We start from the raw sequence: 17,931 nt of genomic DNA on the forward strand, positions 1-17,931 counted from the left end.
TGATATCAAACTCCTTCCCATTCTAATCCTGAGACCCTTCCTATAGCTTGAGATGTGATATCCAACTCCTTCCCATTCCAATTCTGAGACCCTTCCTATACCATGAGACTTGATATCTCAATGCTTCTAATACCAAACCTGAGACTTGTCCTATAACATGAGATGTGATATCCAAATGCTTCCCCTTCCAAACCTTAGACCCTTCCTTTATCATGAGATGTGATAGCCAACTCCTTCCCATTCCAATCTTGAGACCCTTCCGATATCATGAAATGTGATATCTCAATGCTTCTAATATCAAACTTGAGACCCTCCCTATAACATGAGATGGGAATATCCAACTCCTTCCCATTCCAATCCTGAGACCCTTCCGATAGCAGAGATGTGATATCTCAATGCTTATACCAAACCTGAGATCCTTCCTATAACATGAGATGTGATATCCAACTCCTTCCCATTCCAATCCTGAGACACTTCCTATAGCATGAGATGTGATATCTCACTGCTTATACCAAACCTGAGACCCTTCCTATAGCATGAGATGTGATATCCAACTCCTTCCCATTCCAATCCTGAGACCCTTCCTATAGCATGAGATGTGATATCTCAATGCTTCTAATATCAAACTTGAGACCCTCCCTATAGCATGAGATGTGATACCCAAGTCCTTCCCATTCCAATCCTGAGACACTTCCTATAGCATGAGATGTGATATCCAACTGCTTCCCATTCCAATCCTGAGACCCTTCCTATAGCATGAGATGTGATATCTCTATGCTTCTAATACCAAACCTGAGATCCTTCCTCTAACATGAAATGTGATATCCAACTCCTTCCCTTTCCAAACCTAAGAGCCTATCTATAGCATGAGATGTGATATCCAAGTCCTTCACATTCCAACCCTTAGACCCTTCCTACAGCATGCAATATGATATCTCAATGATTCTAATAACAAACCTGAGACCCGTCCTATAACATGAGATGGGATATTCAACTCCTTCCCATTCCAATCCTGAGACTCTTCCGATAGCAGAGATATGATATCTCAATGCTTATACCAAACCTGAGACCCTTCCTATAACATGAGATGTGATATCCAAATCCTTCCCGTTCCAAACCTGAGACCCTTCCTTTAGCATGAGATGTGATATCCAGCTCCTTCCCATTCCAAGCCTGAGACACTTCCGATAGCATGAGATGTGATATCTCAATGCTTCTAATATCAAAACTGAGACCCTCCCTATAGCATGATATGTGATATCTAAGTCCTTCCCATTCCAATCCTGAGACCCTCCCTATAGCATGAGATGTGATATCCAACTCCTTCCCATTCCAATCCTGAGACCCTTCCTATAGCATGAGATATGATATCTCAATACTTCTAATACCAAACGTGAGATCCTTCCGATAACATGAGATGTGATATCCAAATCCTTCCCCTTCCAAACCTGAGACCCTCCCTTTAGCATGAGATGTGATATCCAACTCCTTCCTATTCCAATCCTGAGACTCTTCTGATAGCATGAGATGTGATATCTCAATGCTTCTAATACCAAACCTGAGATCCTTCCGATAGCATGAGATGTGATATCTCAATGCTTCTAATACCAAACCTGAGATCCTTCCTATAACATGAGATGTGATATCCAAATCCTTCCCCTTCCAAACCTTAGACACTCCCTTTAGCATGAGATGTGATATCCAACTCCTTCCCATTCCATTCCTGAGACCCTTCTGATAGCATGAGATGTGATATCTCAATGCCTCTAATACCAAACCTGAGATCCTACCTCTAACATGAAATGTGATATCCAACTCTTTCCCCTTCCAAACCTGAGAGCCTTCCTATAGCATGAGATGTGATATCCAAGTCCTTCCCATTCCAATCCTGAGACCCTTCCTATAGCTTGAGATGTGATATCCAACTCCTTCCCATTCCAATTCTGAGACCCTTCCTATACTATGAGACTTGATATCTCAATGCTTCTAATACCAAACCTGAGACCCGTAATATAACATGAGATGTGATATCCAAATCCTTCCCCTTCCAAACCTTAGACCCTTCCTTTATCATGAGATGTGATATCCAACTCCTTCCCATTCCAATCCTGAGACCCTTCCGATATCATGAGATGTGATATCTCAAAGCTTCTAATATCAAACTTGAGACCCTCCCTATAGCATGAGATGTGATATCCAAGTCCTTCCCATTCCAATCCTGAGACCCTTCCTATAGCATGAGACGTGATATCTCAAAGCTTATACCAAACCTGAGACCCTTCCTATAGCATGAGATGTGATATCCAACTGCTTCCCATTCCAATCCTGAGACCCTTCCTATAGCATGAGATGTGATATCTCTATGCTTCTAATACCAAACCTGAGATCCTTCCTCTAACATGAAATGTGATATCCAACTCCTTCCCTTTCCAAACCTAAGAGCCTATCTATAGCATGAGATGTGATATCCAAGTCCTTCACATTCCAACCCTTAGACCCTTCCTACAGCATGCAATATGATATCTCAATGATTCTAATAACAAACCTGAGACCCGTCCTATAACATGAGATGGGATATCCAACTCCTTCCCATTCCAATCCTGAGACTCTTCCGATAGCAGAGATGTGATATCTCAATGCTTATACCAAACCTGAGACCCTTCCTATAACATGAGATGTGATATCCAAATCCTTCCCGTTCCAAACCTGAGACCCTTCCTTTAGCATGAGATGTGATATCCAGCTCCTTCCCATTCCAATCCTGAGACACTTCCGATAGCATGAGATGTGATATCTCAATGCTTCTAATATCAAAACTGAGACCCTCCCTATAGCATGATATGTGATATCTAAGTCCTTCCCATTCCAATCCTGAGACCCTCCCTATAGCATGAGATGTGATATCCAACTCCTTCCCATTCCAATCCTGAGACCCTTCCTATAGCATGAGATATGATATCTCAATACTTCTAATACCAAACGTGAGATCCTTCCGATAACATGAGATGTGATATCCAAATCAATCCCCTTCCAAACCTGAGACCCTCCCTTTAGCATGAGATGTGATATCCAACTCCTTCCTATTCCAATCCTGAGACTCTTCTGATAGCATGAGATGTGATATCTCAATGCTTCTAATACCAAACCTGAGATCCTTCCGATAGCATGAGATGTGATATCTCAATGCTTCTAATACCAAACCTGAGATCCTTCCTATAACATGAGATGTGATATCCAAATCCTTCCCCTTCCAAACCTGAGACCCTCCCTTTAGCATGAGATGTGATATCCAACTCCTTCCCATTCCATTCCTGAGACCCTTCTGATAGCATGAGATGTGATATCTCAATGCCTCTAATACCAAACCTGAGATCCTACCTCTAACATGAAATGTGATATCCAACTCTTTCCCCTTCCAAACCTGAGAGCCTTCCTATAGCATGAGATGTGATATCCAAGTCCTTCCCATTCCAATCCTGAGACCCTTCCTATAGCTTGAGATGTGATATCCAACTCCTTCCCATTCCAATTCTGAGACCCTTCCTATACTATGAGACTTGATATCTCAATGCTTCTAATACCAAACCTGAGACCCGTAATATAACATGAGATGTGATATCCAAATCCTTCCCCTTCCAAACCTTAGACCCTTCCTTTATCATGAGATGTGATATCCAACTCCTTCCCATTCCAATCCTGAGACCCTTCCGATATCATGAGATGTGATATCTCAAAGCTTCTAATATCAAACTTGAGACCCTCCCTATAGCATGAGATGTGATATCCAAGTCCTTCCCATTCCAATCCTGAGACCCTTCCTATAGCATGAGATGTGATATCTCAATGCTTCTAATACCAAACCTGAGACCCTTCCTATAACATGAGATGGGAATATCCAACTCCTTCCCATTCCAATCCTGAGACCCTTCCGATAGCAGAGATGTGATATCTCAATGCTTATACCAAACCTGAGACCCTTCCCATAGCATGAGATGTGATATCCAACTCCTTCCCATTCCAATCCTGAGACACTTCCTATAGCATGAGATGTGATATCTCAATGCTTCTAATACCAAACCTGAGACTCTCCCTATAACATGAGATGGGATATCCAACTCCTTCCCATTCCAATCATGAGACCCTTTTGATAGCAGAGATGTGATATCTCAATGTTTATACCAAACCTTAGACCCTTCCTACGGCATGAGATGTCATATTCAACTCCTTCCCATTCCAATCCTGAGACCCTTCCTATAGCATGAGATGTGATATCCAACTCCTTCCCATTCCAATCCTGAGACCCTTCCTATAGCATGAGATGTGATGTCTCAATGCTTCTAATACCAAACCTGAGATCCTTCCTATAACATGAGATGTGATATCCAACTCCTTCCATTCCAATCCTGGACCCTTCCTATAGCATGAGATGTGATATCTCAATGCTTATACCAAACCTGAGACCCTTCCTATAGCATGAGATGTGATATCCAATTCCTTCCCATTCCAATCCTGAGACCCTTCCTATAGCCTGAGATGTGATATCTCAATGCCTCTAATACCAAACCTGAGATCCTTCCTCTAACATGAAATGTGATATCCAACTCCTTCACTTTCCAAACCTGAGAGCCTATCTATAGCATGAGATGTGATATCCAAGTCCTTCCCATTCCAATCCTTAGACCCTTCCTACAGCATGCAATATGATATCTCAATGATTCTAATAAAAAACCTGAGACCCGTCCTATAACATGAGATGGGATATCCAACTCCTTCCCATTCCAATCCTGAGACACTTCCGATAGCAGAGATGTGATATCTCAATGTTTATACCAAACCTGAGACCCTTCCTATAACATGAGATGTGATATCCAACTCCTTCCCGTTCCAAACCTGAGACCCTTCCTTTAGCATGAGATGTGATATCCAGCTCCTTCCCATTCCAATCCTGAGACACTTCCGATAGCATGAGATGTGATATCTCAATGCTTCTAATATCAAAACTGAGACCCTCCCTATAGCATGATATGTGATATCTAAGTCCTTCCCATTCCAATCCTGAGACCCTTCCTATAGCATGAGATGTGATATCTCAATGCTTCTACCAAACCTGAGACCCTTCCTTTAGCATGAGATGTGATATCCAACTCCTTCCCATTCCAATCCTGAGACCCTTCCTATAGCATGAGAGGTGATATCTCAATACTTCTAATACCAAACCTGAGATCCTTCCGATAACATGAGATGTGATATCTCAATACTTCTAATACCAAACCTGAGATCCATCCTATAACATGAGATGTGATATCCAAATCCTTCCCCTTCCAAACCTGAGACCCTCCCTTTAGCATGAGATGTGATATCCAACTCCTTCCCATTCCAATCCTGAGACCCTTCTGATAGCATAAGATATGATATCTCAATGCTTCTATACCAAACCTGAGATCCTTCCGATAGCATGAGATGTGATATCTCAATACTTCTAATACCAAACCTGAGATCCTTCCTATAACATGAGATGTGATATCCAAATCCTTATCTTCCAAACCTGAGACCCTCCCTTTAGCATGAGATGTGATATCCAACTCCTTCCCATTCCAATCCTGAGACTCTTCTGATAGCATAAGATATGATATCTCAATGCTTCTATACCAAACCTGAGATCCTTCTGATAGCATGAGATGTGATATCTCAATACTTCTAATACCAAACCTGAGATCCTACCTCTAACATGAAATGTGATATCCAACTCTTTCCCCTTGCAAACCTGAGAGCCTTCCTATAGCATGAGATGTGATATCCAAGTCCTTCCCATTCCAATCCTGAGACCCTTCCTATAACATGAGATGTGATATCCAACTCCTTCCCATTCCAACCTGAGACCCTTCCTATAGCATGAGATGGGATATCCAACTCCTTCCAAATCCAATCCCGATACCCTTCCGATAGCATGAGATCTGATATCCCAATGCCTCTACCAAACCTGAGACCCATACTATGGCATGAGATGTGATATCAAACTCCTTCCCATTCTAATCCTGAGACCCTTCCTATAGCTTGAGATGTGATATCCAACTCCTTCCCATTCCAATTCTGAGACCCTTCCTATACCATGAGACTTGATATCTCAATGCTTCTAATACCAAACCTGAGACCCGTCCTATAACATGAGATGTGATATCCAAATCCTTCCCCTTCCAAACCTTAGACCCTTCCTTTATCATGAGATGTGATAGCCAACTCCTTCCCATTCCAATCTTGAGACCCTTCCGATATCATGAAATGTGATATCTCAATGCTTCTAATATCAAACTTGAGACCCTCCCTATAACATGAGATGGGAATATCCAACTCCTTCCCATTCCAATCCTGAGACCCTTCCGATAGCAGAGATGTGATATCTCAATGCTTATACCAAACCTGAGATCCTTCCTATAACATGAGATGTGATATCCAACTCCTTCCCATTCCAATCCTGAGACACTTCCTATAGCATGAGATGTGATATCTCACTGCTTATACCAAACCTGAGACCCTTCCTATAGCATGAGATGTGATATCCAACTCCTTCCCATTCCAATCCTGAGACCCTTCCTATAGCATGAGATGTGATATCTCAATGCTTCTAATATCAAACTTGAGACCCTCCCTATAGCATGAGATGTGATACCCAAGTCCTTCCCATTCCAATCCTGAGACACTTCCTATAGCATGAGATGTGATATCCAACTGCTTCCCATTCCAATCCTGAGACCCTTCCTATAGCATGAGATGTGATATCTCTATGCTTCTAATACCAAACCTGAGATCCTTCCTCTAACATGAAATGTGATATCCAACTCCTTCCCTTTCCAAACCTAAGAGCCTATCTATAGCATGAGATGTGATATCCAAGTCCTTCACATTCCAACCCTTAGACCCTTCCTACAGCATGCAATATGATATCTCAATGATTCTAATAACAAACCTGAGACCCGTCCTATAACATGAGATGGGATATTCAACTCCTTCCCATTCCAATCCTGAGACTCTTCCGATAGCAGAGATGTGAAATCTCAATGCTTATACCAAACCTGAGACCCTTCCTATAACATGAGATGTGATATCCAAATCCTTCACGTTCCAAACCTGAGACCCTTCCTTTAGCATGAGATGTGATATCCAGCTCCTTCCCATTCCAATCCTGAGACACTTCCGATAGCATGAGATGTGATATCTCAATGCTTCTAATATCAAAACTGAGACCCTCCCTATAGCATGATATGTGATATCTAAGTCCTTCCCTTTCCAATCCTGAGACCCTCCCTTTAGCATGAGATGTGATATCCAACTCCTTCCTATTCCAATCCTGAGACTCTTCTGATAGCATGAGATGTGATATCTCAATGCTTCTAATACCAAACCTGAGATCCTTCCGATAGCATGAGATGTGATATCTCAATGCTTCTAATACCAAACCTGAGATCCTTCCTATAACATGAGATGTGATATCCAAATCCTTCCCCTTCCAAACCTGAGACCCTTCCTATAGCATGAGATATGATATCTCAATACTTCTAATACCAAACGTGAGATCCTTCCGATAACATGAGATGTGATATCCAAATCCTTCCCCTTCCAAACCTGAGACCCTCCCTTTAGCATGAGATGTGATATCCAACTCCTTCCTATTCCAATCCTGAGACTCTTCTGATAGCATGAGATGTGATATCTCAATGCTTCTAATACCAAACCTGAGATCCTTCCGATAGAATGAGATGTGATATCTCAATGCTTCTAATACCAAACCTGAGATCCTTCCTATAACATGAGATGTGATATCCAAATCCTTCCCCTTCCAAACCTGAGACCCTCCCTTTAGCATGAGATGTGATATCCAACTCCTTCCCATTCCATTCCTGAGACCCTTCTGATAGCATGAGATGTGATATCTCAATGCCTCTAATACCAAACCTGAGATCCTACCTCTAACATGAAATGTGATATCCAACTCTTTCCCCTTCCAAACCTGAGAGCCTTCCTATAGCATGAGATGTGATATCCAAGTCCTTCCCATTCCAATCCTGAGACCCTTCCTATAGCTTGAGATGTGATATCCAACTCCTTCCCATTCCAATTCTGAGACCCTTCCTATACTATGAGACTTGATATCTCAATGCTTCTAATACCAAACCTGAGACCCGTGATATAACATGAGATGTGATATCCAAATCCTTCCCCTTCCAAACCTTAGACCCTTCCTTTATCATGAGATGTGATATCCAACTCCTTCCCATTCCAATCCTGAGACCCTTCCGATATCATGAGATGTGATATCTCAAAGCTTCTAATATCAAACTTGAGACCCTCCCTATAGCATGAGATGTGATATCCAAGTCCTTCCCATTCCAATCCTGAGACCCTTCCTATAGCATGAGATGTGATATCTCAATGCTTCTAATACCAAACCTGAGACCCTTCTTATAACATGAGATGGGAATATCCAACTCCTTCCCATTCCAATCCTGAGACCCTTCCGATAGCAGAGATGTGATATCTCAATGCTTATACCAAACCTGAGATCCTTCCTATAACATGAGATGTGATATCCAACTCCTTCCCATTCCAATCCTGAGACACTTCCTATAGCATGAGATGTGATATCTCACTGCTTATACCAAACCTGAGACCCTTCCCATAGCATGAGATGTGATATCCAACTCCTTCCCATTCCAATCCTCAGACCCTTCCTATAGCATGAGATGTGATATCTCAATGCTTCTAATATCAAACTTGAGACCCTACCTATAGCATGAAATGTGATATCCAAGTCCTTCCCATTCCAATCCTGAGACACTTCCTATAGCATGAGATGTGATATCTCAATGCTTCTAATACCAAACCTGAGACTCTTCCTATAACATGAGATGTGATATCCAACTCCTTCCCATTCCAATCCTGAGACCCTTCCTATAGCATGAGATGTGATGTCTCAATGCTTCTAATACCAAACCTGAGATCCTTCCTATAACATGAGATGTGATATCCAACTCCTTCCATTCCAATCCTGGACCCTTCCTATAGCATGAGATGTGATATCTCAATGCTTATACCAAACCTGAGACCCTTCCTATAGCATGAGATGTGATATCCAACTCCTTCCCATTCCAATCCTGAGACCCTTCCTATAGCCTGAGATGTGATATCTGAATGCCTCTAATACCAAACCTGAGATCCTTCCTCTAACATGAAATGTGATATCCAACTCCTTCACTTTCCAAACCTGAGAGCCTATCTATAGCATGAGATGTGATATCCAAGTCCTTCCCATTCCAATCCTTAGACCCTTCCTACAGCATGCAATATGATATCTCAATGATTCTAATAAAAAACCTGAGACCCGTCCTATAACATGAGATGGGATATCCAACTCCTTCCCATTCCAATCCTGAGACACTTCCGATAGCAGAGATGTGATATCTCAATGTTTATACCAAACCTGAGACCCTTCCTATAACATGAGATGTGATATCCAACTCCTTCCCGTTCCAAACCTGAGACCCTTCCTTTAGCATGAGATGTGATATCCAGCACCTTCCCATTCCAATCCTGAGACACTTCCGATAGCAGAGATGTGATATCTCAATGTTTATACCAAACCTGAGACCCTTCCTATAACATGAGATGTGATATCCAACTCCTTCCCGTTCCAAACCTGAGACCCTTCCTTTAGCATGAGATGTGATATCCAGCTCCTTCCCATTCCAATCCTGAGACCCTTCCTATAGCATGAGATGTGATATCTCAATGCTTCTACCAAACCTGAGACCCTTCCTTTAGCATGAGATGTGTTATCCAACTCCTTCCCATTCCAATCCTGAGACCCTTCCTATAGCATGAGAGGTGATATCTCAATACTTCTAATACCAAACCTGAGATCCTTCCGATAACATGAGATGTGATATCTCAATACTTCTAATACCAAACCTGAGATCCATCCTATAACATGAGATGTGATATCCAAATCCTTCCCCTTCCAAACCTGAGACCCTCCCTTTAGCATGAGATGTGATATCCAAATCCTTCCCATTCCAATCCTGAGACCCTTCTGATAGCATAAGATATGATATCTCAATGCTTCTATACCAAACCTGAGATCCTTCCGATAGCATGAGATGTGATATCTCAATACTTCTAATACCAAACCTGAGATCCTTCCTATAACATGAGATGTGATATCCAAATCCTTATCTTCCAAACCTGAGACCCTCCCTTTAGCATGAGATGTGATATCCAACTCCTTCCCATTCCAATCCTGAGACTCTTCTGATAGCATAAGATATGATATCTCAATGCTTCTATACCAAACCTGAGATCCTTCTGATAGCATGAGATGTGATATCTCAATACTTCTAATACCAAACCTGAGATCCTACCTCTAACATGAAATGTGATATCCAACTCTTTCCCCTTGCAAACCTGAGAGCCTTCCTATAGCATGAGATGTGATATCCAAGTCCTTCCCATTCCAATCCTGAGACCCTTCCTATAACATGAGATGTGATATCCAACTCCTTCCCATTCCAACCTGAGACCCTTCCTATAGCATGAGATGGGATATCCAACTCCTTCCAAATCCAATCCCGATACCCTTCCGATAGCATGAGATCTGATATCCCAATGCTTCTACCAAACCTGAGACCCATACTATGGCATGAGATGTGATATCAAACTCCTTCCCATTCTAATCCTGAGACCCTTCCTATAGCTTGAGATGTGATATCCAACTCCTTCCCATTCCAATTCTGAGACCCTTCCTATACCATGAGACTTGATATCTCAATGCTTCTAATACCAAACCTGAGACCCGTCCTATAACATGAGATGTGATATCCAAATCCTTCCCCTTCCAAACCTTAGACCCTTCCGATAGCAGAGATGTGATATCTCAATGCTTATACCAAACCTGAGATCCTTCCTATAACATGAGATGTGATATCCAACTCCTTCCCATTCCAATCCTGAGACACTTCCTATAGCATGAGATGTGATATCTCACTGCTTATACCAAACCTGAGACCCTTCCTATAGCATGAGATGTGATATCCAACTGCTTCCCATTCCAATCCTGAGACCCTTCCTATAGCATGAGATGTGATATCTCTATGCTTCTAATACCAAACCTGAGATCCTTCCTCTAACATGAAATGTGATATCCAACTCCTTCCCTTTCCAAACCTAAGAGCCTATCTATAGCATGAGATGTGATATCCAAGTCCTTCACATTCCAACCCTTAGACCCTTCCTACAGCATGCAATATGATATCTCAATGATTCTAATAACAAACCTGAGACCCGTCCTATAACATGAGATGGGATATTCAACTCCTTCCCATTCCAATCCTGAGACTCTTCCGATAGCAGAGATATGATATCTCAATGCTTATACCAAACCTGAGACCCTTCCTATAACATGAGATGTGATATCCAAATCCTTCCCGTTCCAAACCCGAGACCCTTCCTTTAGCATGAGATGTGATATCCAGCCCCTTCCCATTCCAATCCTGAGACACTTCCGATAGCATGAGATGTGATATCTCAATGCTTCTAATATCAAAACTGAGACCCTCCCGATAGCATGATATGTGATATCTAAGTCCTTCCCGTTCCAATCCTGAGACCCTCCCTATAGCATGAGATGTGATATCCAACTCCTTCCCATTCCAATCCTGAGACCCTTCCTATAGCATGAGATATGATATCTCAATACTTCTAATACCAAACGTGAGATCCTTCCGATAACATGAGATGTGACATCCAAATCCTTCCCCTTCCAAACCTGAGACCCTCCCTTTAGCATGAGATGTGATATCCAACTCCTTCCTATTCCAATCCTGAGACTCTTCTGATAGCATGAGATGTGATATCTCAATGCTTCTAATACCAAACCTGAGATCCTTCCGATAGCATGAGATGTGATATCTCAATGCTTCTAATACCAAACCTGAGATCCTTCCTATAACATGAGATGTGATATCCAAATCCTTCCCCTTCCAAACCTGAGACCCTCCCTTTAGCATGAGATGTGATATCCAACTCCTTCCCATTCCATTCCTGAGACCCTTCTGATAGCATGAGATGTGATATCTCAATGCCTCTAATACCAAACCTGAGATCCTACCTCTAACATGAAATGTGATATCCAACTCTTTCCCCTTCCAAACCTGAGAGCCTTCCTATAGCATGAGATGTGATATCCAAGTCCTTCCCATTCCAAGCCTGAGACCCTTCCTATAGCTTGAGATGTGATATCCAACTCCTTCCCATTCCAATTCTGAGACCCTTCCTATACTATGAGACTTGATATCTCAATGCTTCTAATACCAAACCTGAGACCCGTAATATAACATGAGATGTGATATCCAAATCCTTCCCCTTCCAAACCTTAGACCCTTCCTTTATCATGAGATGTGATATCCAACTCCTTCCCATTCCAATCCTGAGACCCTTCCGATATCATGAGATGTGATATCTCAAAGCTTCTAATATCAAACTTGAGACCCTCCCTATAGCATGAGATGTGATATCCAAGTCCTTCCCATTCCAATCCTGAGACCCTTCCTATAGCATGAGATGTGATATCTCAATGCTTATACCAAACCTGAGACCCTTCCTATAGCATGAGATGTGATATCCAACTGCTTCCCATTCCAATCCTGAGACCCTTCCTATAGCATGAGATGTGATATCTCTATGCTTCTAATACCAAACCTGAGATCCTTCCTCTAACATGAAATGTGATATCCAACTCCTTCCCTTTCCAAACCTAAGAGCCTATCTATAGCATGAGATGTGATATCCAAGTCCTTCACATTCCAACCCTTAGACCCTTCCTACAGCATGCAATATGATATCTCAATGATTCTAATAACAAACCTGAGACCCGTCCTATAACATGAGATGGGATATCCAACTCCTTCCCATTCCAATCCTGAGACTCTTCCGATAGCAGAGATGTGATATCTCAATGCTTATACCAAACCTGAGACCCTTCCTATAACATGAGATGTGATATCCAAATCCTTCCCGTTCCAAACCTGAGACCCTTCCTTTAGCATGAGATGTGATATCCAGCTCCTTCCCATTCCAATCCTGAGACACTTCCGATAGCATGAGATGTGATATCTCAATGCTTCTAATATCAAAACTGAGACCCTCCCTATAGCATGATATGTGATATCTAAGTCCTTCCCATTCCAATCCTGAGACCCTCCCTATAGCATGAGATGTGATATCCAACTCCTTCCCATTCCAATCCTGAGACCCTTCCTATAGCATGAGATATGATATCTCAATACTTCTAATACCAAACGTGAGATCCTTCCGATAACATGAGATGTGATATCCAAATCCTTCCCCTTCCAAACCTGAGACCCTCCCTTTAGCATGAGATGTGATATCCAACTCCTTCCTATTCCAATCCTGAGACTCTTCTGATAGCATGAGATGTGATATCTCAATGCTTCTAATACCAAACCTGAGATCCTTCCGATAGCATGAGATGTGATATCTCAATGCTTCTAATACCAAACCTGAGATCCTTCCTATAACATGAGATGTGATATCCAAATCCTTCCCCTTCCAAACCTGAGACCCTCCCTTTAGCATGAGATGTGATATCCAACTCCTTCCCATTCCATTCCTGAGACCCTTCTGATAGCATGAGATGTGATATCTCAATGCCTCTAATACCAAACCTGAGATCCTACCTCTAACATGAAATGTGATATCCAACTCTTTCCCCTTCCAAACCTGAGAGCCTTCCTATAGCATGAGATGTGATATCCAAGTCCTTCCCATTCCAATCCTGAGACCCTTCCTATAGCTTGAGATGTGATATCCAACTCCTTCCCATTCCAATTCTGAGACCCTTCCTATACTATGAGACTTGATATCTCAATGCTTCTAATACCAAACCTGAGACCCGTAATATAACATGAGATGTGATATCCAAATCCTTCCCCTTCCAAACCTTAGACCCTTCCTTTATCATGAGATGTGATATCCAACTCCTTCCCATTCCAATCCTGAGACCCTTCCGATATCATGAGATGTGATATCTCAAAGCTTCTAATATCAAACTTGAGACCCTCCCTATAGCATGAGATGTGATATCCAAGTCCTTCCCATTCCAATCCTGAGACCCTTCCTATAGCATGAGATGTGATATCTCAATGCTTCTAATACCAAACCTGAGACCCTTCCTATAACATGAGATGGGAATATCCAACTCCTTCCCATTCCAATCCTGAGACCCTTCCGATAGCAGAGATGTGATATCTCAATGCTTATACCAAACCTGAGATCCTTCCTATAAAATGAGATGTGATATCCAACTCCTTCCCATTCCAATCCTGAGACACTTCCTATAGCATGAGATGTGATATCTCACTGCTTATACCAAACCTGAGACCCTTCCCATAGCATGAGATGTGATATCCAACTGCTTCCCATTCCAATCCTGAGACACTTCCTATAGCATGAGATGTGATATCTCAATGCTTCTAATACCAAACCTGAGACTCTCCCTATAACATGAGATGGGATATCCAACTCCTTCCCATTCCAATCCTGAGACCCTTTTGATAGCAGAGATGTGATATCTCAATGTTTATACCAAACCTGAGACCCTTCCTACGGCATGAGATGTCATATTCAACTCCTTCCCATTCCAATCCTGAGACCCTTCCTATAGCATGAGATGTGATATCCAACTCCTTCCCATTCCAATCCTGAGACCCTTCCTATAGCATGAGATGTGATGTTTCAATGCTTCTAATACCAAACCTGAGATCCTTCCTATAACATGAGATGTGATATCCAACTCCTTCCATTCCAATCCTGGACCCTTCCTATAGCATGAGATGTGATATCTCAATGCTTATACCAAACCTGAGACCCTTCCTATAGCATGAGATGTGATATCCAACTCCTTCCCATTCCAATCCTGAGACCCTTCCTCTAGCCTGAGATGTGATATCTCAATGCCTCTAATACCAAACCTGAGATCCTTCCTCTAACATGAAATGTGATATCCAACTCCTTCACTTTCCAAACCTGAGAGCCTATCTATAGCATGAGATGTGATATCCAAGTCCTTCCCATTCCAATCCTTAGACCCTTCCTACAGCATGCAATATGATATCTCAATGATTCTAATAAAAAACCTGAGACCCGTCCTATAACATGAGATGGGATATCCAACTCCTTCCCATTCCAATCCTGAGACACTTCCGATAGCAGAGATGTGATATCTCAATGTTTATACCAAACCTGAGACCCTTCCTATAACATGAGATGTGATATCCAACTCCTTCCCGTTCCAAACCTGAGACCCTTCCTTTAGCATGAGATGTGATATCCAGCTCCTTCCCATTCCAATCCTGAGACACTTCCGATAGCATGAGATGTGATATCTCAATGCTTCTAATATCAAAACTGAGACCCTCCCTATAGCATGATATGTGATATCTAAGTCCTTCCCATTCCAATCCTGAGACCCTTCCTATAGCATGAGATGTGATATCTCAATGCTTCTACCAAACCTGAGACCCTTCCTTTAGCATGAGATGTGATATCCAACTCCTTCCCATTCCAATCCTGAGACCCTTCCTATAGCATGAGAGGTGATATCTCAATACTTCTAATACCAAACCTGAGATCCTTCCGATAACATGAGATGTGATATCTCAATACTTCTAATACCAAACCTGAGATCCATCCTATAACATGAGATGTGATATCCACATCCTTCCCCTTCCAAACCTGAGACCCTCCCTTTAGCATGAGATGTGATATCCAACTCCTTCCCATTCCAATCCTGAGACCCTTCTGATAGCATAAGATATGATATCTCAATGCTTCTATACCAAACCTGAGATCCTTCCGATAGCATGAGATGTGATATCTCAATACTTCTAATACCAAACCTGAGATCCTTCCTATAACATGAGATGTGATATCCAAATCCTTATCTTCCAAACCTGAGACCCTCCCTTTAGCATGAGATGTGATATCCAACTCCTTCCCATTCCAATCCTGAGACTCTTCTGATAGCATAAGATATGATATCTCAATGCTTCTATACCAAACCTGAGATCCTTCTGATAGCATGAGATGTGATATCTCAATACTTCTAATACCAAACCTGAGATCCTACCTCTAACATGAAATGTGATATCCAACTCTTTCCCCTTGCAAACCTGAGAGCCTTCCTATAGCATGAGATGTGATATCCAAGTCCTTCCCATTCCAATCCTGAGACCCTTCCTATAACATGAGATGTGATATCCAACTCCTTCCCATTCCAACCTGAGACCCTTCCTATAGCATGAGATGGGATATCCAACTCCTTCCAAATCCAATCCCGATACCCTTCCGATAGCATGAGATCTGATATCCCAATGCTTCTACCAAACCTGAGACCCATACTATGGCATGAGATGTGATATCAAACTCCTTCCCATTCTAATCCTGAGACCCTTCCTATAGCTTGAGATGTGATATCCAACTCCTTCCCATTCCAATTCTGAGACCCTTCCTATACCATGAGACTTGATATCTCAATGCTTCTAATACCAAACCTGAGACCCGTCCTATAACATGAGATGTGATATCCAAATCCTTCCCCTTCCAAACCTTAGACCCTTCCTTTATCATGAGATGTGATAGCCAACTCCTTCCCATTCCAATCCTGAGACCCTTCCGATATCATGAATTGTGATATCTCAATGCTTCTAATATCAAACTTGAGACCCTCCCTATAACATGAGATGGGAATATCCAACTCCTTCCCATTCCAATCCTGAGACCCTTCCGATAGCAGAGATGTGATATCTCAATGCTTATACCAAACCTGTGATCCTTCCTATAACATGAGATGTGATATCCAACTCCTTCCCATTCCAATCCTGAGACACTTCCTATAGCATGAGATGTGATATCTCACTGCTTATACCAAACCTGAGACCCTTCCTATAGCATGAGATGTGATACCCAAGTCCTTCCCATTCCAATCCTGAGACACTTCCTATAGCATGAGATGTGATATCCAACTGCTTCCCATTCCAATCCTGAGACCCTTCCTATAGCATGAGATGTGATATCTCTATGCTTCTAATACCAAACCTGAGATCCTTCCTCTAACATGAAATGTGATATCCAACTCCTTCCCTTTCCAAACCTAAGAGCCTATCTATAGCATGAGATGTGATATCCAAGTCCTTCACATTCCAACCCTTAGACCCTTCCTACAGCATGCAATATGATATCTCAATGATTCTAATAACAAACCTGAGACCCGTCCTATAACATGAGATGGGATATTCAACTCCTTCCCATTCCAATCCTGAGACTCTTCCGATAGCAGAGATGTGATGATATCTCAATGCTTATACCAAACCTGAGACCCTTCCTATAACATGAGATGTGATATCCAAATCCTTCCCGTTCCAAACCTGAGACCCTTCCTTTAGCATGAGATGTGATATCCAGCTCCTTCCCATTCCAATCCTGAGACACTTCCGATAGCATGAGATGTGATATCTCAATGCTTCTAATATCAAAACTGAGACCCTCCCTATAGCATGATATGTGATATCTAAGTCCTTCCCATTCCAATCCTGAGACCCTTCCTATAGCATGAGATGTGATATCTCAATGCTTCTAATACCAAACCTGAGACCCTTCTTATAACATGAGATGGGAATATCCAACTCCTTCCCATTCCAATCCTGAGACCCTTCCGATAGCAGAGATGTGATATCTCAATGCTTATACCAAACCTGAGATCCTTCCTATAACATGAGATGTGATATCCAACTCCTTCCCATTCCAATCCTGAGACACTTCCTATAGCATGAGATGTGATATCTCACTGCTTATACCAAACCTGAG

Source organism: Ambystoma mexicanum, chromosome 5q (assembly GCF_040938575.1).
Source record: "Ambystoma mexicanum isolate Mex_15411 chromosome 5q, UKY_AmexF1_1, whole genome shotgun sequence".
Taxonomy (NCBI): Eukaryota; Metazoa; Chordata; class Amphibia; order Caudata; family Ambystomatidae; genus Ambystoma; species Ambystoma mexicanum.